Source organism: Bombina bombina, chromosome 8 (genome assembly GCF_027579735.1).
Source record: "Bombina bombina isolate aBomBom1 chromosome 8, aBomBom1.pri, whole genome shotgun sequence".
Taxonomy (NCBI): domain Eukaryota; kingdom Metazoa; phylum Chordata; class Amphibia; order Anura; family Bombinatoridae; genus Bombina; species Bombina bombina.
In genome coordinates, this window is record NC_069506.1 from 333940314 (window position 1) to 333963321 (window position 23008).

The 23008-nt window shown below is 40.1% G+C and overlaps 1 protein-coding gene across 7 annotated transcripts in view; it reads right to left on the reverse strand.

Annotated features, from left to right (window-relative positions):
• The window catches only part of ST3GAL4 (ST3 beta-galactoside alpha-2,3-sialyltransferase 4), a 722373-nt gene that overhangs the window by 300265 nt on the left and 399100 nt on the right, over positions 1-23008 (reverse strand). For all 7 annotated transcript variants that reach the window (XM_053691566.1, XM_053691565.1, XM_053691562.1 and 4 more), the window contains one exon: positions 3805-3850. The gene's annotated coding sequence lies outside the window, so the exon portion shown is untranslated. The remainder of the gene's footprint in view (positions 1-3804; positions 3851-23008) is intronic.

The window sequence follows — 23008 nt, forward strand, 5'->3', positions numbered from 1 at the left end:
ATACATTTTTTAAATGTAAACTTTAATTAATTAAAGGCCGGTATCATATAATCTTAAAAAAACAGGGGCACTTTAATTCATTAAAGTTTACAAAAAGATGCTTATTTTTAAAATACTTACCTTTGCTTTATGGTAAACATAACGCCGATCCTCCGCCCGTGGCTCCTGCTTTCTTTAGCATATACTGAATCCGGCTTCCTCCAAATGTTGCGTTGCCCCACGAGCTGGACGCCAAAGGGGGCACACAACGAATGGAGGAAGCCGGATTCATCATCATTCTGCTAAAGAAAGCAGGAGCTGCGGGCGAGGATCGCCGGTCTGCTTTCTATAAAGCAAAGGTATTTTAAAAAAATAAGCATCTTTGTAAACTTTAATGAATTAAAGTGCCGCTGATTATTATTTGATACTGGCCTTTAATTAATTAAAGTTTACATTCATTTTAAATTTTGTTAGGCAAATTTGAAAGGTTAGAACAATCCACGGACATACTGCTTAAAAAGTTTCTCAAAGTGACAAATCCCATTCCCCAATCATCCTCCAATTGTTTAACTATGGATAATTGAAAATATTTGCTATGCGCTTTTATATTATATTATTTATATGACCTGCTTTTCCTGTAATTTAACTCTGAACATTGTAGTGAATTTGAGTGCAGATCTGTTATGTCTGTGTCAGTATATGGGAGTGTGAGAAAGTGAGTGTGTGAATGAAAGGGATAAAAAGTTAATAAACAGAATGCTAAAAGTTACAGAGTAAGGGCTTTGCTCTTTACAGCGCTAGTAGCCCTAGCAGTGGAGGGAGGATATAGCTAGCTGGTCAGAGATGAGGGGGGTTTGAGCTGGGGGCATACTTGCCCACCCATGCATGCAGCTCACGTGAAAGTCACAATGTCAGCTGATTAGTAACAGAATTGCCCAGTCCCCTTACTGCAGCTCATTATCTCTCTGTCCTTTGTTGTGCTGCCTCACGTGAGACACAGAGAGGACCACCTGGGGGGAAAGGACAGGGGAGAGGAAAAGTGTCTTGGGCTTGGGAGCCAGGCTGCTTAAAGGGATGTTTAATTAATCAAGTGACACATGCACAATATCGCCCAAATGCAGTACACTGCTGGACAGGCCTCTGTGCGCGCATTCATGTAATCGCATATACACGCTCTGTATCAGCCAAAGGGAATTTACAATTATGTACTTGTGTACAGTGAATCAGAACGTATGTGCTGATTCAGTTGTTTACAAGGATAACTGTAAGCTATAAGTATTGCCGCCAGTAGGACAGCTCTGTACGTCACACTAGAGAAATGGAAGGGAAAAGATCATAACCGTAATATGATAGATGGGGAAAATATATATATATATATATATATATACATACACTGCTCAAAAAAATAAAGGGAACATTTAAACAACACAATGTAACTCCAAGTCAATCACACTTCGGTGCAATCAAACTGTCCACTTAGGAAGCAACAATGATTGACAATCAATTTCACATGCTGTTGTGCAAATGGGATAGACAAAAGGTGGAAATTATAGGCAATTAGCAAGACACCCCCAATAAAGGAGTGGTTCTGCAGGTGGTGACCACAGACCACTTCTCAGTTCCTATGCTTTCTGGCTGATGTTTTGGTCACTTTTGAATGCTGGTGGTGCTTGCACTCTAGTGGTAGCATGAGACAGAGTCTATAACCTACACAAGTGGCTCAGGTAGTGCAGCTCATCCAGGATGGCACATCAGTGCGAGCTGTGGCAAGAAGGATTGCTGTGTCTGTCAGCGTAGTGTCCAGAGCATGGAGGCGCTACCAGGAGACAGGCCAGTACATCAGGAGATGTGGAGGAGGCCGTAGGAGGGCAACAACCCAGCAGCAGGACCGCTACCTCCGCCTTTGTGCAAGGAGGGACAGGAGGAGCACTGCCAGAGCCCTGCAAAATGACCTCCAGCAGGCCACAAATGTGCATGTGTCTGCTCAAACGGTCAGAAAAAGACTCCATGAGGGTGGTATGAGGGCCCGACGTCCACAGGTGGGGGTTGTGCTTAAAGCCCAACACCGTGCAGGACGTTTGGCATTTGCCAGAGAACACCAAGATCGGCAAATTCGCAACTGGCGCCCTGTGCTCTTCACAGATGAAAGCAGGTTCACACTGAGCACATGTGACAGACGTGACAGAGTCTGGAGATGCCATGGAGAATGTTCTGCTGCCTGCAACATTCTCCAGCATGACCGGTTTGGCAGTGGGTCAGTAATGGTGTGGGTTGGCATTTCTTTGGGGGGCCCCTTCATGTGCTCGCCAGAGGTAGCCTAACTGCCATTAGGTACCGAGATGAGATCCTCAGACCCCTTGTGAGACCATATGCTGGTGCGATTGGCCCTGGGTTCCTTCTAATGCAAGAGAATGCTAGACCTCATGTGTCTGGAGTGTGTCAGCAGTTCCTGCAAGATAAAGGCATTGATGCTATTGACTGGCCCGCCCGTTCCCCAGACCTGAATCCAATTGAGCACATCTGGGACATCATGTCTCACTCCATCCACCAACGTCCCGTTGCACCACAGACTGTCCAGGAGTTGGCAGATGCTTTAGTCCAGGTCTGGGAGGAGATCCCTCAAGAGACCATCCACCACCTCATCAGGAGCATGCACAGGCGTTGTAGGGAGGTCATACAGGCACGTGGAGGCCACACACACTACTGAGCCTCATTTTGACTTGTTTTAAGGACATTACATCAAAGTTGGATCATCCTGTAGTGTGTTTTTCCACTTTAATTTTGAGTGTGACTCCAAATCCAGAACTACATGGGTTGAAACATTTGATTTCCATTTTTAAATTTTTGTGTGATTTTGTTGTCAGCACATTCAACTATGTAAACAACAAAGTATTTAATTAGAATATTTTATTCATTCAGATCTAGGATGTGTTATTTTAGTGTTCCCTTTATTTTTTGGAGCAGTGTATATATATATATTTTTTTTTTTAAATATAAAGCCAGCAAGTTAAAATTTAATATAGTAGTTATATAAACTACACGTATAAATCCAGACTTTCATTTATATATTTAAAAAAAAAAAAAAAAGTTAAAAAAAGGACCTTTTTTCTCAACCAGTAAGTAAAAAATATAAAACCTTTTCCAGTCCCAAGCAGTTTAGATCAGTGTTTTTCAACCAGTGTGCCGCAAGAGATCCTCAGGTGTGCCACTGCAGACTGACAACAGTGTGACATATTTTTTAAACTTTGCTTGTTTTTTACTCCCAGTTCAGGGGTAGTTTGTAGGAGGCATGGCATAACAGCACAATACAAACGGTATGTGTGTGTTTGTGTGTATGTGTAAATATATATATGCTGTATTAGGCTACAACGTGTGATTTTTTTTTTAAATTTTGGGATGGTGGTGTGCCACAGGATTTTTTAATGTAAAAAAGTGTGCCACGGCAAAAAAAAGGTTAAAAATCACTGGTTTAGATAAAGGGTTTTGTACCTGTATATGGATTTACCATCACTTTAAAATTCAAAGAAAAGACAAAATAAAGTATATTGCAAAGTTTTGTTTGAATACACCTAATTAAACATTTTATATTAAAATGTAATACTGTTTAATAACTCTTTACAGGGGGATAAAGCTAGGATGGAAATACTGAAAACAGACAGATGAAAACATAATCCCTTGATAATCACTCAAAACTCTTGTCAAGATAAGCAATCTTTTGTAAAAAAAACAAAACAAAACTTAGCGATCTATACTTTTATCACAATGAACAAAAATAAAACAAATATTTTAATCTTAATAAAACACTAAAGCATGCTTTATACTTACACTTTTTCACCTTAACAATGTCTTGTGACAATTCATCTCTCTCGTCCTGTGACAAAAAAGAAGCAAATATTTAGTGGTTATCATAGAAATAATATATTGAAAGAAAATAGTCAAGCCAGGGGATAATTAAAGGGACATTAAACATGTTGAGACAGTAATATAAAATGATAAATCATATATATATATATATATATATATATATACACACAACAAGAAAAAACCTCTACAATATACAATTTTATTATTTATTTTGTCCCCTTTTCCTGTAATTTCATTCTGAAATTATGAGCTTTTCAGTTTCTGTTAAAAGTGCAGAACACTGTTATATTCCACACAGCCATTGGCTGCACACTCTAGTGACCTATTTATAACTGTCTCCAATTGGCAGCAACAGAGAAAGTAACCTAAGTTACAACATGGCTGCTCCCATTGTTTTTATAGACCCTAAAACCTTTACACTTATTTTGTCAATATTTAAACCAATGAAACTTTAAAACATACATCTACATGTTATTCTCAGACTAATCTTTTCCTTGAATGCTGCATTCTATCTAGCATTTGTTCATGGTTCACAAAAATATGAAACAAAACAACTTACTATTATATGCAATTTAATATATTACAATAGTATTATTTTAATACTTTATTTTTAAAGCGCCAACATATAAGTAAAAACAATGATACAATACTCGTAAGAGACCAGACAACACATGAGGAATTTAGGGCCCTATTCATGTGTGAACTTACAATCTACAATACAGTTTTAAGTTGTGCAAAATGTCCACAGAAATGTAACTTCCTCTATCTCTGTTCCATATAGTGTAATATTTTAAGGGACATTCCCCCCAAAATCGGAAGCCACACGGGTGAATTTCAGTTTAGAATAGAAGCATAATTGTAATATAAATGTATAAGCAAAAATGATTCTAATAAAAGCTATAGCTGTTTCAAAAGTGTATTTACGTATGCACCGTGCACCAGCATTATATACACAACACTTGCTCAGAGAGCCTAAGGTGCTTGTACTATCTGGTAATGTGTCAATTTGTTAATTGCTGACATGATAAAGCCCCACTGGTGCTCTGAGCAGCTGTAATATTTAATATTCTGTTGCACTGACAATATCTATCTCTGCTTCACGTGCAGAGAACAATGCAACACTAAAACAGTGACAACTTTACTAGAGCATTTTTGCTAATACATGTATATTGCTAATATGTTTCTATTCAAAGATGTAATTAATCCATGTACATTTACATTTTGACCATAATATCCCTTTAAAGAATGTAAACTTGCAGTCATTCGACTACGTCCTAGCAATCAGTAATCAAAATAAGGGGTAGTTTAATTCATCATTTTAGTTATGTTTCACTAATACCAAATTTTACCTTTTTAATGCTTTTGTCGATTGCGCCAAACCTCCGCCCGCCATACTGAAATTTTGATTGACACTTGCTGTAAATTTCTTGTCCCAATCATTGTTCCTCCCCCCCGGGGTGTTCAACCCCTTTCTGGGTACATCACACGTTTTTTCTGCGCATGCCCTGTAGTGCTCAGCTTGTCAATAGAGTCCTAGGGGCCTATTTAACCAAAGTCTCTCGGACCTGATCCGAAAGTGCGGATCATGTCCGACAGACCTCGCTGAATGCGGAGAGCAATATGCTCTCCGTATTCAGCATTTCACCAGCAGCTCTTGAGAGCTGCTGGTGCAACGCCACCCCCTGCAGATTTGCGGCCAATTGGCCACCAGCAGGGGGGTGTCAATCAACTCGATCAAATACAATGTCTGTCCGCCTCCTCAGAGCAGGCAGACAGGTTATGGAGCAGCGGTCTTTAGCCTGAAGGCTCGCCAGAAACACGGGGCATCAAGCTCCGTACGGAGCTTGACAGATAGGCCCACTAGACACCGATCGGATACAAGTAAGTTGCAGTCTTAGCGTGTATATAACATATTTATTTTTATAATTGTAAACAATTGTAGAGATGTCATAGAAAACATTTCAAAGTTTTGAACTCAATTGAAAAATAGTAAAGAAATATATTAGAGATCGAATAAAGAGAAAATGTAACAAACTAATAATACTTCTATTATTTAGAGCTGGCTGAATTTATAGCAGTTTATAGACAAAAAACAAATGAAATACATATGAATAAATTGATTAAATAATTAGAAGTTTAGTTAAAAACCTAATTTGCACACTAATAATTATCTTACAATGCGATTATTTCCTTTGCAAAGTACTACAATCGGAACTATGCTGCTACGCTCTCTAACAGTATACTATTCAATTCATGTATTTATTCACTGAATACTATGTTGCAGTGTACAGAAAGCGGATAACAGCGCATGCGCAGGTCTTCAGCTCAACGGGAACGTGCATGAGAGATACGTATAGAGCGGGTTGGAGCGCTCTATGCGTCACACAGTGCTGAACAAGGAAGTGGCGACTGGGAGGAGTCTGGACGAAAACTGAATAAATATAGCATTATAAATATTAACAAAATAGTATTTGTAATAAAAAATAGGAAAAACATAGCGTTTCAACTAAATGAAAGTACAGAGACGCAGAGGAGGAATCGTTACAGCGTAAGTTTACATTCACTTGAAGTTTAAAAACAAAACAAAAAAATCTTTACTTCTATAATTAATTTTACTTTGTTCTCTTGATATCCTTTGTTGAAAAAATACATAGGCGGGGTTAGGACTATATGCATTACATTGTTACAAACCCTGCTGCCATATAGTGCTCATGACATTTGTGTTCTCTTTAACAAAGGATACTAAAAGAACAAACTGATAAAATAAGAAAATTGGAAAGATTTGAAAAGTTGTATGCTCTTGGTCATGAAAAGCAAAGAGAACTAAATGTGGACTAAATGTAGCCACCAATCAACAAGCACTATCCAGAGTTCTGAACCAAAAATGGTCCGGCTCCTAAGCTTTACATTCTTGCTTTTAAAATAAAGATACCAAGAGAATGAATAACAATTGATAATAGGAGTAAATCAGATTGGCTCGACAATCCCAGGAGCCTAGGAGCCATTGGCTACTAGAATTTTACCCCTGGCTCCTACATTTTTGGGTTATTCTTCATATATCTATATACAGATACCACTGGCTGGCTCCTAAAAATGTGCCTGGCTCCCAAATATTCTTATTGGCTCCTGAATTTTAAACAAATTTGTCGACCCCTGAGAAAGTTGCTTATAATTGCATGCTCTATCTGAATCATGAAAGAAAAAAAAATTGGGTTTAGTGTCCCTTTAAGTTATGCTCTTAACATATTTTTATTTAATAAAATAGTGAGAATTCACAACAATCATGTGGTGTTACACTCCAGTCCACTAGGAGGAGGCAAAACCACCACTACATATCAGTGGTTTAATCCATCTCCCAAACAAATGTTTGCCTCCTTATGGAATGAGGTGAATTATGAAATACTGATCTGCAAGATATAGAAAGGAATTCTCTAATCTACTTGAGACCTTTTTTCCTCTTTAGATACAACAAACAGGACAGAGGGGTATACAGTCTAGGCAGTGAAACTTTTCTTCCAGTGTGAAGATGTCACAGGCCTCCCAGGTGAAATGTGGATTTAGCCACCACCCCCTTGGTCTACAGAGTGCTGTTCCTTGCATGCCGGCATTGTGCCCCCAGGCAAAATGAGGATTTATCCTGGCCATACACTAGCAGATCCGTGCATGCATTGCCTCAGATGGGCTTGTCTACTGGATATGTTCTTCTGGAGTTGAGAACAGCAGACGCAGGAGATGACTGGTAATACATATGCACTACATAGCACACCTGATATTCACATAAACATACACACACACACCACATAACTTTTATAACAGTTTGGGCAACTTTTAGGCACTTCTGCAGTTTTGGAAGTTACAGTCACAATTTAGTGCTATCGGGTTTAGATCTTTCCGATTCAAGCAGAGCTCTTAGCGCAGCCTTCATTTATCCCCTTGGACTATTTTACACATTTTGCATTTTTTTTTTATACCAGATTTCATTATTAGCCCTGTCAGCACAGGTGTGCTAGGGGTTAACACTTTGGTGGGCTTCATTTCATTTCTTCTTCATTATCCAGAGTCATAGTAGTCATCTTAACATGTTTGAAGAAGCATTCCAGGAGGTGGTAAATCCCTCTGACTCACCTACGTTTATCATTTAGCCCTTTATGCTCCAGGGTAAACTTAAATTCTTTATTGTTTTAAAACAATTATTTATAGGGACTGCAGAAGTTACTACAGTTTACCTCAATGTATACCCTATTAGGGAACACAGATATACTTACTCTCAGGAGTAAATTATTTGCCCTTTTTACTGTTTATTATGTGTTTCATCATTCTGATATACCAGCAGCTTTCCTTACTGTATACATCACATAATTAAGGAGCAAATAGGTGAGGTTCAGGTGTCTGGACCTTAAGCTGACCCTTCGGAGCGGTGATCAACTAAACATTTAACCCCTTCAAACCCCTATTTACTCTGTAAGGATAATGTGGTGTGTCTCTCCCTGCTCAGCTATGCACTTCTAGTGCGAGAGCCAGGACTTATTCTAGTCAGGGTAGTTCTAGCGTTGCCTTATTCCCAGAATCTCCTGGGACCTGCATTGCCCAAAACTCATACCCCAGGAGTTTCCACTGAATTTTATCCAAATTTTATGTAACATATTCACTCCGCTATTTCTGATTTGAAAACGGTTATGCCTCCAACTACCAAATGCACATAAATGCTTGTAGCAGATGGGGGATCTCCCTCAGACTTTTTAGCTCTTCTGGGATTTTGCTTATATGCAACTCTCTACAATTCCCCTTTGACACATGGGGTACTTGGTGTCTCGATTTTCCTCTTCTGAGGGAGGATTATCAGAAACCCAGGACCCTTTCCCTGATGCAATTGCTGAGGATTTTCAAGCTTGAATATATTCATGCTATATTGTGGGAGGTTGATCGCTTTGGAGGGGGGTAATATTCCTGTTTCAAACAGCCAGTTAAAAGAATTGATATCTTATTTAAGGCCGCTCCATCACAGCCTCCTCTACCTTATCCTGTAACTGTGTCAGTTTCTGATATAATTACAAAGGAAAGGCTAACTAGATGTTCCTTTTGTTTTGTCTGCAACAACAAGGTTTTCCCTCCTCCATAAAAGGATGGAGATTTGGGAAACAGTTTCTAAAGTAAAAAGGGGCAATTTCCACTCTTTCTGAACAAACTACCATTCCTTTGGAGGACTGTTCCTCCTTCTTAAATCCCTTGAACAGAATGTTGGAAGGTTTTCACAAAAAATCCTTTCAAATTAGCAGTTTTACGTTTTAAAACTTTTGTAGGAATCTTCTGAGCTGGATGAGATCCAGATCAAATAAACCTCCTAGGACCATACACAGCTTTTTTTGTGATGCAGCAGTTGATATACATATGCATAAATGTGAAGAGTGCTGCTATAGCTGTTTTGGCAATATAAGCTTTCAGGCTAAAGCCTTGATCAGCAGACAGTCTATAAATAAATCTTTTACCCCTCCAGCAATCCAGAAATTGGAGAGCTTCTTCCTCCTTCGTATCCAGCGATCGTGTTCTCCCAAACATTCTAGGAAGTTAATCCTTTCCTGGTCTAAAAGCAAGAAGACCAAGAAATCTACACCCACCTTTGAGTTTGCATAAAGGTGCAGCTCCTGTTCCAGAAAATAGTCTGGTGGTGGGCAGTTTGAATCATTTTCTGGAGGAAAAGACCTGCTTAAGATCTTTGGTTATTAAATATAATTTCTCAAGTATATCGGCTAGGCTTTTATACAAAACCACAGAGAGGAAGACTCCTCCTGTCTCCACGTTCCCAAAGAGCCTATTAAGGTCAAAGGCTTCCTGGCTTGTATTTAGGCTCTAGAATCCATTTGAATTATAGTTTTAGGACCAGCTTCAGAGTTGAATCAGAAATTTTACTCTAACCTGTTTATTAGACATGTGCATTTGTTATGTTACAAATGCAAATTTGTTAACAAAATGCAAATATGTGTTTAGTTTTCATGAAAAGAATATCCAAACAAATTCACCATAAAATTTAAATAAAACAAATAAATACTAACAACATTTGTCAGTATTCATTTGTTTCCTTTAAATTACCATAGGGGTTAAAAAAATAAAAATAAATACCTTTAGCCCACTGGAGACCCTACTTCACAGAGCCCCAGGGCACGCTAAAAGGAGGCTTAGGGCGGCGGATCCCAGGGCCTACTCTAAAGGCAAAGATCCTTTAGCACAGGCTCTGTTATAAAGTTTTCAATAGCAGCCACTGGCAATTCCTATACAGTTATACATGCTTTGCACGTACACTTTTTCAGATGTATATCAAAATTATATATTCATTTAAACAACAGTTGTTTTATGGCACTTTAAGATAAATGCAAGGCCTAGGGTGTGGAACTGCTGTTAGTCTGTATGAAAAAATAGAGTAAAGATTAGGTACTGTAGGTTAGTTTTGTTTGCCTCAATTATCTGCTTTATTATATCCCTTTTATATTGACTTTCTTGATTGTAAAAGATAATAAATTGTACTTTTTTAAAACTCTTTATCTCAGTAATCTCTATTTTGGTTGTTTGCTGTAATTTCTTTCATGGTGGTGAGAGTCTTTGAGCCATTGCTTCTGGGATTCAAATTCTGGCCACTAGGAGGATAAAAAGATATTGGCCCCTATTTATGAAAGTCTGGCGGACCTGATCCGACAGTGCGGATCAGGTCTGCCGGACCTCGCTGAATACGGCGATTCAGCATTGCACCAGCAGCTCACAAGAGCTGCTGGTGCAACGCCGCCCCCTGCAGACTTGCGGCCAATAGGCCGCCAGCAGGGGGGTGTCAATCAACCCGATTGTACTCGATCGGTTTGATTTCCGGCGATGTCTGTCCGCCTGCTCAGAGCAGGCGGACAGGTTATGGAGCAGCGGTCATTGTGACCGCTGCTTCATAACTGTTGTATCTGGCGAGCCATTCGGAGCTTGATACATATGCCCCATGGTATCTCAATCTAACATTTAGCCAAGAAAAGAAAAAAACTGAAAAAGTAAAAAAGGATAAAGCAGGGAAAATCAGGTGCAAAATAGAATCAACTCCAATTGAAAGCAAAAATATGTGTGGGTCTTGTAGACCTCAACACAATGAAATAAGTGAATTTAATGAGGAAAGCATAAATTACGTTTTCTTTCATAACGTGGGGAGAGCCCACAAACCATTACTCCTGGGATCTGCAAGCTGTGGATTCCATGAGTAAATGGGTCAGATAAAAGTAAGACAGGCACTTATTTACCAGACAGTATAGCCTATAGAACTTTTTTGCCAGAAGCTACATCAAAATAGTAAAACTTAGTGAAAGTGTATAAAGAAGACCAGTTAGCAGCATAACACATCTGATTAAAGGGACAGTATACACCAATGTTCATATAACTGCATATAATCAACACTACTATTAAAGGGACAGTCAAGTCCAAAAAAAACTTTCATGATTTAAATAGGGAATGTAATTTTAAACAACTTTCCAATTTACTTTTATCACCAAAACAGTTTCATATAGATAACATTGAGCTTATGCACTTGAAGTTACCCTGGAGTCAGCAGTGATTGGCTAGAATGCAAGTCTGTCAAAAGATCTGAGATAAGGAGGCAGTCTGCAGAAGCTTAGATACAAGGTAATCGCAGAGGTAAAAATAGTATTTCTACAACAGTGTTGATAATGCAAAACTGGGGAATGGGCAATAAAGGGATTATCTTTCTTTTTAAACAACAAAAATTCTGGTGTTGACTGTCCCTTTAATAAGAATATGCACAAATAATGATCTAAAAATCCAGTATAAAACCTTTTAAAAATACTCACGTAGAGGGAGTTGGGTGCAGCCAAGATGGCAGCTTAAGTCCAGAGCTCCGGTAAGGGGAACATCTATCCCGGATAATACAACCATTCTGGCCAATATAAAATGCCTCAATTGTAGTTGGGATTAGCTGCCATATCGAGAGGAACCCAGAGAGAGTGTTGTTGGACCCATCACTGCGCTCCACTGCCGGCAGTAGCCTGGAGCAGTGATCCATTTTGGGCGAGGTCTTTACCGGCTAAGACAACGCACTGACGCCCATCAGCAGCAACGGCTATTCAATTAGGCGACCAAAAATCACGGCCCTAATCTCGCTCCAGAACACTGAAATCGGCTGAATACCTCCACTAATAGCAGATTACCTACAGCCGGATACTGACAAGGCCTGGAAAAGGAAAATAACAGGGTTGCGCCATCGTTACAACGGCAATACTCTCTTATCTGTCGAGCGGAACTCTATCACCCTAAATAATATACCAACCTCTGTGTATATCGTATGCAAAAAGAACAACAACATTATAAGCAAGCTGTACAAAAATGTGAGTAAGACCACAACGTATATCAATACTCCCCTAGTGACTAAGTATACAGCAAATTACCACTACAGTATAATAAGATCATCTAATCAAGGTATCTATATATTATACCACAATGGCCTAAAAAAATTGTTAAACCAGTTAAAACCACAAAACCACCATTATCTAAAGAGAACACTGTGAGCTCATATTTTATTACTGCAGAACCACATTCGCAAGGCCCAACCAGCCCTGCAACAGATGAAGTTAATGATTGTAACACTGTGAGAGACTGCCCTGAGTCTTGCTGCCCTGAGCTGACACAGATTCCAACACACATATTATCCTCTCTTGAATCAACTAAAGATATTGCAGACACCATCAAAAGCTGTTTGAGAGAAGAATTAGAAGAATTAAAGCAGGATGAACACACTTTGGGCTTCACAGTGGAAGCATTAGAAGACCAAGGAGAATTAGTCTCTGAAGAAATATCCTCTATGCAAAGTCTTATAGAACAACAATCTGATGTAGAATCTCCTCTTTACAAGATAAACTAGAGGATATAGAAAATAGAAGCCAAAGGAAAAATCTTAGAATCAGAGGAGTGCCCGAAACGGTTTTAACAAAAGTATATTTACCAGCCCTATTCATACACCTGCTAGGCTCACAAACAGCAGGCAACATACTTTGGGACACAGCTCACAGACAGCTCACAGGGCACATAGACCTAAACTTCCAGATAGCACACCTCCAAGAGACATTATAATAAAGTTTAACAACTTCTATGCTGACTTGTCAAAACGTACCCTTCAAAGAAGAAAAGAGCTTTCTCCATTGACAATGATACTAACAAATAAGAAAAATTCTTATAGATGAGGTTTCCCTTTTCATCAAGCTGTGATCCACGAAAAAAGATGACTCATCTGCTCGGACACGTCAGAAATCCATACCTTCTTTGAATTACTAGGCCTAGATACACCTGAGCTTCCCACCTCAACAATCTCTACCCCACGTCCAGTCAGAACCACCATGGAAAAATCAAAGAAGAGCTGTGAGACAATTTCCTCAGGAAAAAAAAAGGGGAAACCTACTTTATCACCTACCTTAGACAAGAGGGATACACAAAAACATTATGCAAATAAGGCCCCAATTATCTGCTTTATTATATCAAGAAACCCATTTTAGATCCATCAAAGAACCCAGATATTTTAGTTCCATATACCCCACCCACTACCACAGCTCGTATAACTCTAGACAAAATAGAGTGAGTATCCTGCTTAAAAGAGGTATTCCCTTCCAGGAACAAAAAGTGGATAGGGAGATAAGGATGGCAGGTATTTGGCGGTCTGAGGTATCCTATATGGCAGTTTAGTCACAATTATTAATATCTATGCTCCAACCGAGACACAGGCCACGTTTTTCAAGACACTACAAACGAAACTACTTTATTTTGCTAGAGGCATCATAATTTTGGGTGGTGACTTTAATTTCACTTTTAACCACTAATGGATTCATCAACCTCCACCTCTCATATCCCACACAAAACTCTCAAAACAGATATGGCAATCTTTCACCAACTCCCTACTACACGACACATGGAGATATATACGGCCAACAACAAGAGACTACTAATTTTACTCCCACCCAAATAAAACATACTCATGCCTAGATTATTTTTTTTACGATCAAAATGGTCTGCAATACAACACAAAGGGCTCCATGTACTAAGCAGTCAGCGAGCTACCCGCAACAAATCTTGCGTCAAAATTCGCAAAATGATATGTACAAAGCCGTCAATTATGTTAAAACTCGCATCTTTAAAATTGCGAGCGTACTTATCCGCCAAACCTCGCTACCGCTCCATTTTTCACTGTAATTAGACACATTTGACCACCAACTTGCCAAAAACGAATGTACTAAAAAATCTATTTGTCCGCTCGCTACAATTTCCGCTCCCACCTCGTTATTTTTGCCTCGCCACCTTTTAGGTGGCGGGCAAGGTACAAAACAATAGGAAAGTCAATCTAGACGCCAGTCTAGACATATATAAAAGGCAGTAATATCAGCATTGTACTTACAGCATAACTGGCGTCTAATTTGTCTCTCATTTCCATGTACATAAATTGCGCCCAATTTGTCGACTGTAATTAAAGAGTAATCTATATTTTAAATTTGTATTGTATAGTTGTCAATATTTATAATTATTTTTATATTAATATTTATATATTATCAGATCCAGATGAAGCCATATCCAAATTGTAAATAAATATTACAAAAATAACGCTCTGTTATCACTCTTCAAAAAATTTTGAACAATAATAAAGTTATTTAGATAAGTTGAACTTTTATAGGAGCAAAATTCTATTCCCGTGACTACTATGATGTTCGTGACACCTTGCATGTCACGTGTTAATAATTGGCCAGACAATTCAACTGAAAGTTAAGTACATCAGCTTAGTCGCGGCGAGCGAGGCGTCAAATTTATCAACAATCCGCAACTGCTCGCAGCGGGCTAGACTTGTCTATTTATTGGGGGAATATTAGTACATAGCGACAGCGGACACCATTTCGCCCGCGGCGAGTAACGGCGAGTTTATCCGCGTCTACAATGACGGATGAATTGACGGCTTAGTACATGGAGCCCAAAATCCTCCATCAGCCACACCGCTTGGTCAGACCACTCAGCAGTAATTTTAACTATGTATCTTTCTTACAGCTGCAACTCTAACTACACAACTTACCCTGCTCTGCAAACCATTTGAAAAGCTGCAACTCTAACTACACAACTTACCCTGCTCTGCAAACCATTTAAAAAACAGAATTTATGTTTACCGGATAAATTTCTTTCTCCTACGGTGTATCCGGTCCACGGCTTTATCCTTACTTGTGGGATATTCTCAATCCCTACAGGAAGTGGCAAAGAGAGCACACAGCAGAGCTGTCCATATAGCTCCCCTCAGGCTCCGCCCCCCCCCAGTCATTCGACCGACGGTTAGGAGAAAAAGGAGAACCATAGGGTGCAGTGGTGACTGTAGTTTACAAAAAGAAATTTAAACCTGACCAAATGCCAGGGTGGGCCGTGGACCGGATACACCATAGGAGAAAGAAATTTATCAGGTAAACATAAATTCTGTTTTCTCCTACATTGGTGTATCCGGTCCACGGCTTCATCCTTACTTATGGGAACCAATACCAAAGCTTTAGGACACGGATGAAGGGAGGGAACAAGTCAGGTAACCTAAACGGAAGGCACCACTGCTTGCAAAACGTTTCTCCCAAAAATAGCCTCCGAAGAAGCAAAAGTATCGAATTTGTAAAATTTGGCAAATGTATGCAGTGAAGACCAAGTCGCTGCCTTACAGATCTGTTCAACAGAAACCTCATTCTTGAAAGCCCATGTGGAAGCCACAGCTCTAGTAGAGTGAGCTGTAATTCGTTCAGGAGGCTGCCTTCCAGCAGTCTCATAAGCCAACCGGATGATGCTTTTCAGCCAGAAAGACAGAGAGGTCGCAGTCGCCTTTTGACCTCTCCTCTTGCCAGAATAGACGACAAACAAGGACGATGTTTGTCTGAAGTCTTTAGTTGCTTTTAGATAAAACTTCAAAGCACGAACCACATCAAGATTGTGTAACAGACGTTCCTTGTTAGAAACTGGATTAGGACACAGAGAAGGAACAACTATTTCCTGGTTAATATTCTTATTGGAAACCACTTTTGGAAGAAAACCAGGCTTGGTACGTAAAACAACCTTATCTGTATGAAACACCAGATAGGGTGAATTACCCTGAAAAGCAGACAATTCAGAAACTCTTCTAGCAGAAGAAATAGCTACCAAAAACAAAACTTTCCAAGATAGAAAATTAATATCTATGGAATGTAGAGGTTCAAACGGAACCCCATGAAGAACTGAAAGAACTAAATTTAGACTCCATGGAGGAGCCACAGGTCTGTAGACAGGCTTGATTCTGACTAAAGCCTGTACAAACGCCTGAACATCTGGCACAGCTGCCAGACGCTTGTGTAACAGAACAGACAGAGCAGATATCTGTCCTTTTAAGGAACTAGCTGACAGACCTTTGTCCAATCCTTCTTGGAGAAAGGATAGTATCCTTGGAATCCTAATCTTACTCCATGAGTAATCCTTGGATTCGCACCAGCAAAGATATTTCCGCCATATCTTATGGTAAATTTTCCTGGTGACAGTCTTTCTAGCCTGGATCAGAGTATCTATAACTGATTCCGAAAACCCACGCTTAGCTAGAATCAAGCGTTCAATCTCCAAGCAGTCAGTTGCAGAGAAACTAGGTTTGGATGTTCGAATGGACCTTGGATTAGAAGGTCCTGCCTCAAAGGTAGCTTCCATGGTGGAACCGATGACATATTCACCAGGTCTGCATACCAAGTCCTGCGTGGCCACGCAGGAGCTATTAGAATTACCGAAGCCTTCTCCTGTTTGATCCTGGCTACTAGCCGGGGGAGAAGAGGAAACGGTGGAAAGACATAAGCTAGATTGAACAACCAAGGCGCCACTAAGGCATCTACCAATGTCGCCTTGGGATCCCTGGACCTGGACCCGAAACGTGGAACTTTGGAGTTCTGACGTGACGCCATCAGATCCAGATCTGGAAGGCCCCATAGTTGAGTTAACTGGGCAAAAACCTCCGGGTGAAGTTCCCACTCCCCCGGATGGAAAGTCTGCCGACTCAGATAATCCGATTCCCAGTTGTCCACTCCTGGGATGTGAATTGCTGATAGATGGCAGGAGTGTACCTCTGCCCAATTGATGATCTTGGATACCTCCCTCATCGCCAGGGAACTCTTTGTTCCTCCCTGATGATTGATGTACGCTACAGTCGTCATGTTGTCCGACTGAAATCTGATGAATTTGGCCTCCGCTAGTTGAGGCCATGCCTGGAGCGCATTGAATATCGCTCTCAATTCCAAAATGTTTATCGGGAGAAGAGATTCTTCCCGAGACCAAAGACCCTGAGCTTTCAGGGACTCCCAGACCGCACCCCAGCCTAAGAGGCTGGCGTCGGTCGTGACAATGATCCACTCCTGTCTGCGGAAACTCATTCCCTGAGACAGGTGATCCTGAGACAACCACCAGAGGAGTGAGTCTCTGGTTTTCTGGTCCATTTGTATCTGGGGAGACAAATCTGCATAATCCCCATTCCACTGTTTGAGCATGCACAGTTGCAGTGGTCTTAAATGAATTCGAGCAAAGGGAACCACGTCCATTGCCGCAACCATTAGTCCTATTACCTCCATGCACTGAGCTATGGAGGGTTGAGGAATGGATTGAAGAACTCGACAAGTGTTCAAAAGTTTTAACTTCCTGACCTCCGTCAGAAAGATTTTCATTTCTACCGAGTCTATTATTGTTCCCAGGTAGGGAAGCCTTGTGAACGGGGACAGAGAACTCTTTTCTATGTTCACCTTCTACCCGTGAGACCTTAGAAAGGCTAGAACAATGTCTGTATGAGCCTTTGCTTTGTGAAAGGACGACGCTTGTATTAAGATGTCGTCAAGGTAAGGTGCTACTGCAATGCCCCTTGGACTTAGTACCGCTAGAAGGGACCCTAGCACCTTTGTGAAAATTCTGGGAGCAGTGGCCAATCCGAAGGGAAGGGCCACGAATTGGTAATGCTTGTCCAGAAAGGTGAACCTCAGGAACTGATGGTGATCTTTGTGGATAGGAATATGCAGGTACGCATCCTTTAAGTCAACGGTAGTCATATATTGACCCTCCTGGATCATTGGTAAAATTGTCCGAATTGTTTCCATTTTGAATGATGGAACTCTGAGGAATTTGTTTAGGATTTTTAAGTCCAGGATTGGCCTGAAAGTTCCTTCCTTTTTGGGAACTACAAACAGGTTTGAGTAAAAACCCAGTCCTTGTTCTGCTGTTGGAACTGGGTGTATCACTCCCATTTTTAGAAGGTCTTCTACGCAACGTAATAATGCCTGTCTCTTTATCTGGTCTAAAGATAAGCAAGACATGTGGAACCTTCCCCTTGGAGGAAGGTCCTTGAATTCCAGAAGATACCCCTGAGAGACAATTTCTAACGCCCAGGGGTCCGGAACATCTCTTGCCCAAGCCTGAGCAAAGAGAGAAAGTCTGCCCCCTACTAGATCCGGTCCCGATCGGGGGCTACCCTTTCATGCGGTCTTGGTAGCAGCAGCAGGCTTCTTGGCCTGTTTACCCTTGTTCCAGCCTTGCAATGGTTTCCATGCTAGTTTGGGCTGGGATGCGTTACCCTCTTGCCTAGTGGCTGTAGAGGTAGAAGCAGGTCCGTTCCTGAAATTGCGAAAGGAACGAAAATTAGACTTATTTTTAGCTTTGAAAGGTCTATCTTGTGGAAGGGCATGGCCCTTTCCCCCAGTTATATCTGAAATAATTTCTTTCATCTCTGGCCCGAATAGGGTCTTACCCTTGAAAGGAATATTAAGCAATTTTGTTTTGGACGACACATCCGCCGACCAAGATTTTAGCCAAAGCGCTCTGCGCGACACAATTGCGAAACCAGAATTTTTCGCCGCTAATTTAGCTAACTGCAAAGCGGCATCTGTAATGAAAGAATTAGCCAACTTCAGGGCGTGAATTCTGTCCATGACTTCATCATAAGAAGTCTCCTTCTGGAGCGAGTTTTCTAGTTCCTCAAACCAAAAAGCCGCTGCAGTGGTTACAGGAATAATGCAAGAAATTGGTTGAAGAAGAAAACCCTGTTGAACAAAAATTTTCTTAAGTAAACCCTCTAATTTTTTATCCATAGGGTCTTTGAAAGCGCAACTGTCTTCTATTGGTATAGTCGTGCGCTTAGCTAGCGTTGAAACTGCCCCCTCTACCTTAGGGACCGTCTGCCACGCGTCCCTTCTGGCGTCAACAATTGGGAACATTTTCTTAAATATAGGAGGGGGAACAAAAGGTACACCTGGCTTCTCCCACTCATTAGTCACGATATCCGCCACCCTCTTAGGTATTGGAAACGCATCAGTGTGTACTGGGACCTCTAAGAATTTAACCATTTTACACAAATAAACATCCGATTCTAATGAAATTTTCACCACAGTGTCTTAAAGCTTTGAAAAGATTGCACACAAATTGTCAAACCAATTAACCCCTTAATGCCCAAACCGGAGCTAATAACAGCAATTAACCTGTTAAAAACACTACAGTACAATGCCACAGCCTCTACTATGGCTTTTACCTTCCTTAGGGATTATTTAAGTAGGAAATAAGCCTCTCTGAAGTCCTTTCTGATGTCTCTGGACTCCCCACGTGAAGCTGCATGAACTGCCTTGTCAAAACAACTGCGCAATTGAGGCGCGAAAATGAGGCCTCCTCCCTCTTCATTCCAGAGTGGAGGGGCCTTTCAGACTAGATTAGGCGTCCAAATAAGTGCCAGGTGCAAAATTAAACCCCATAAGTGTTTCAAAGTCTGAAAAAACACCTTATTTATACTGAAAACATGCTAAATAGCAATCGATTAAGCCCACAATAGTGTCAACCAGCATAGAGCCCTTAATATAAGCCATCATTTTATACAGATTCTAAGAAAAATGGCTTACCTATCCCTGAGGGAATTTCTGACAGTCTTCTAGCATTACTTGGTCTTGTTAGAAAAATGACTGATCATACCTGAAGCAGTTAAGCCTGCAAACTGTTCCCCCCAACTGATGGTCTCTGGTATTCAACAGTCCTGCGTGGGAACAGCAATGGATTTTAGTTACTGGTGCTAAAATCATATTCCTCTCAGCAGAAATCTTCATCACTTTCTGCTTCAGAGTAAATAGTACAAGCCGGCACTATTTTAAAATAACAAACTCTTGATAGAAGAAATAAAAAACTACAACTAACACCGCATACTCTTTACCACCACCGTGGAGATGCTACTAGTTAGAGCGGCAAAGAGAATGACTGGGGGGGGCGGAGCCTGAGGGGAGCTATATAGACAGCTGTGCTGTGTGCTCTCTTTGCCACTTCCTGTAGGGATTGAGAATATCCCACAAGTAAGGATGAAGCCGTGGACCGGATACACCAATGTAGGAGAAAGGTAATTCATCTGAAAGATATCTCCAATCAAGACAATGAGTGCATGTATTTCTTATATCTGTTGGGCTAATATGGCATTGCTTTAAACTTTTATTATTGTAACATTCCAAACTCTTGTCTCCCCTTCTACCCTGTCTCAAACTACCCCTCCCCCCTTACTTTATAACCAGGATTTTTCACCTTACCATTCTCTTTCTTACAGCTGCAACTCTAACTGCACAGCTTACCCTGCTCTGCAAGCACTAGCCCTCCAATAATCCCTCCATCACCCACCCTGGTGTTAACCTTAATATGTACACACCTCCTAACAGCAATTGGGTGCAGCTGTCACTAATAATCCAGGATAGAGACACTACTTAATTTTCATAGCCTCTGTACTGACACTTAACCACATTCTGTTACTATTTTCCAATCCTCATTTGTCCACTCACCACACACTTTTTCTTATAGTTTGCTTACATCACTACTCACTCTCAGTTTACCCTGCCTTATATCAGACATATTTCCCTTCTCCTTTTCTTCTGTGTCCATTCCCTCTCCTTTAGATTGTAAGCTTGAGAGCCTCTCTACCTGTAGGTCACTTTGTATTTAAAGTGAACTACTACTGATTGTGCTAAAGGACAGGGCATTCCTCTCTTTTTGTATAATTCAATTATTGCACCTACAACTGTAATGTACCCCAATACTGTACGTGTTTGTTTGTGTATGTAATGCATCCCTGTAATGTCTTATTATTACTTGTATAGCGCGGCGTAATAATAATAATAAAATATCTTGGCCAACTAAACCAGACAAACCTTTCCTATGGTGTCTGGATGATTCATTACTGTCAAACCCAATCATAGTTAAAACAATAGCAGACTCATTAACAGAATTCTTTAGTATAAATAATAGACCAGATGTTAACCCTTACACTATTTGGGAAACTCATTTTTCATTAGAGGGCACTTTATTAAATTAAATTCACAACTAACTAACAAAACAAAGAAAAATAAAAACAATTATCTACCTCACTTTCTAAAATCTAATACCTACATAAACTTAACCCAAAAGATGTTCAAATTCTCACCCAATTAAACAATACCAGATCCTAACTACAAGATATCCTTCACTAACAAGCACAACAACAAAACCTACTCTTGAACAGAAAATTTTTTCATGGAAAGTAACAAAGCAAGTAAACTATTAGCAAGGACCCTCAGGGGAAAAAAAAAACAACAACTACATTTGTACAAAAACTAAAACACCCGAATGGGAAAATAGGAAACACCACCAAAGTAAATGCCCAAATTTTTACCGACTATTACGCAAATTTATATAATGCCAATAGGCATTCTGATCCCCACTTTTTAAACCACTGCATCAACTATATTCAAGAAGCCAGTCTTCCATCCCTATCCCAAGACATGGTCGACCAAGTAGACCAACCCATAACTGGGGAAGAACTACTAGAAGTCATTAAAAGGACAGTCAACACCAGACTTTTTGTTGTTTTAAAAGATAGATAATCCCTTTATTACCTATTCCCCAGTTTTGCATAACCAACACAGTTATAATTATACACATTTTATCTCTGTAATTACCTTGTATCTAAGCCTCAGCAGACTGACCCATTATTTCAGTTCTTTTGACAGACTCGCATTTTAGCCAATCAGAGATGTCTCCATGGTAAATTTGCGTGCATGAGCGCAATGTTATCTATATGAAACACGTGAGCTAATGCCCTCTAGTGGTGAAAAACTGGTCAAAATGCATTTAGATTAGAGGCGGCATTCAAGGTCTAAGAAATTAGCATATAAACCTCCTAGGTTTAACTTTCAACTAAGAATACCTAGAGAACAAAGCAAAATTGGTGATAAAAGTAAATGGGAAAGTTGTATAAAATGACATGCCCTATTTGAAACATGAAAGTTTTTTTTGGACTTGACTGTCCCTTTAAGAACCAAAAAACAGGAAAGATCCCAGGCCCGGATGGCTTTTCTGCCAAATACTTTAAAGCATTTGGCCCCATCCTAAGCCCCCAGCTGCTATCTCTTTTTGACCACATAGATAATGGTGAAACTCCCCCTCCAAAAATGTTGGAAGCAAGAATTGTAGTCCTCCCTAAACCGGGTAAATCCCCAGACAACCGCGCTAATATTCACCCAATCTCACTCCTAAATCTAGGCATAAAAAATATATACCAAACTCCTAGGTACCAGAATAAATACATTTTTACCACAACTTATAAACTTAAAGCAAGCTGGTTTTATCCCCGGCAGGGAAGCCCATGATAATACCAATAAAGTTATAAATCTGATAGAATACGCGAAACAGGAGAAAATACAAGCGATCATTATGGCTATGGACACAGAGTAAGCCTTTGACAGGCTGTATTGGTTCTTCCTGCACTCTACACTATCCAATTTTGGTTTCAGCCAACTATTTATTAATTGCATTTTTGCACTATATACAGAACCTTCGGCATCTATAAAATTTAACAAAACAATATCTTAAAACTAACCAATTCGAAATGGCACGAGACAGGGTTGCCCCCTATCCCCATTACAGTTTGCCCTGGAGGTATTAGCCTTTCACATTCGCAATAACACTCAAATTAAGGGATTATCAATCGGCAACAAACAATACAAAATCTCATTATATGCAGATGATGTCCTCTTTTCAAACACCTCTCCATTGACCACAATTCCTATAATCATACAATCGTTAACACAATATGGCCATTACTCAAATTTTTACATCAACCACTCCAAATCAGAAATGTTAGGCA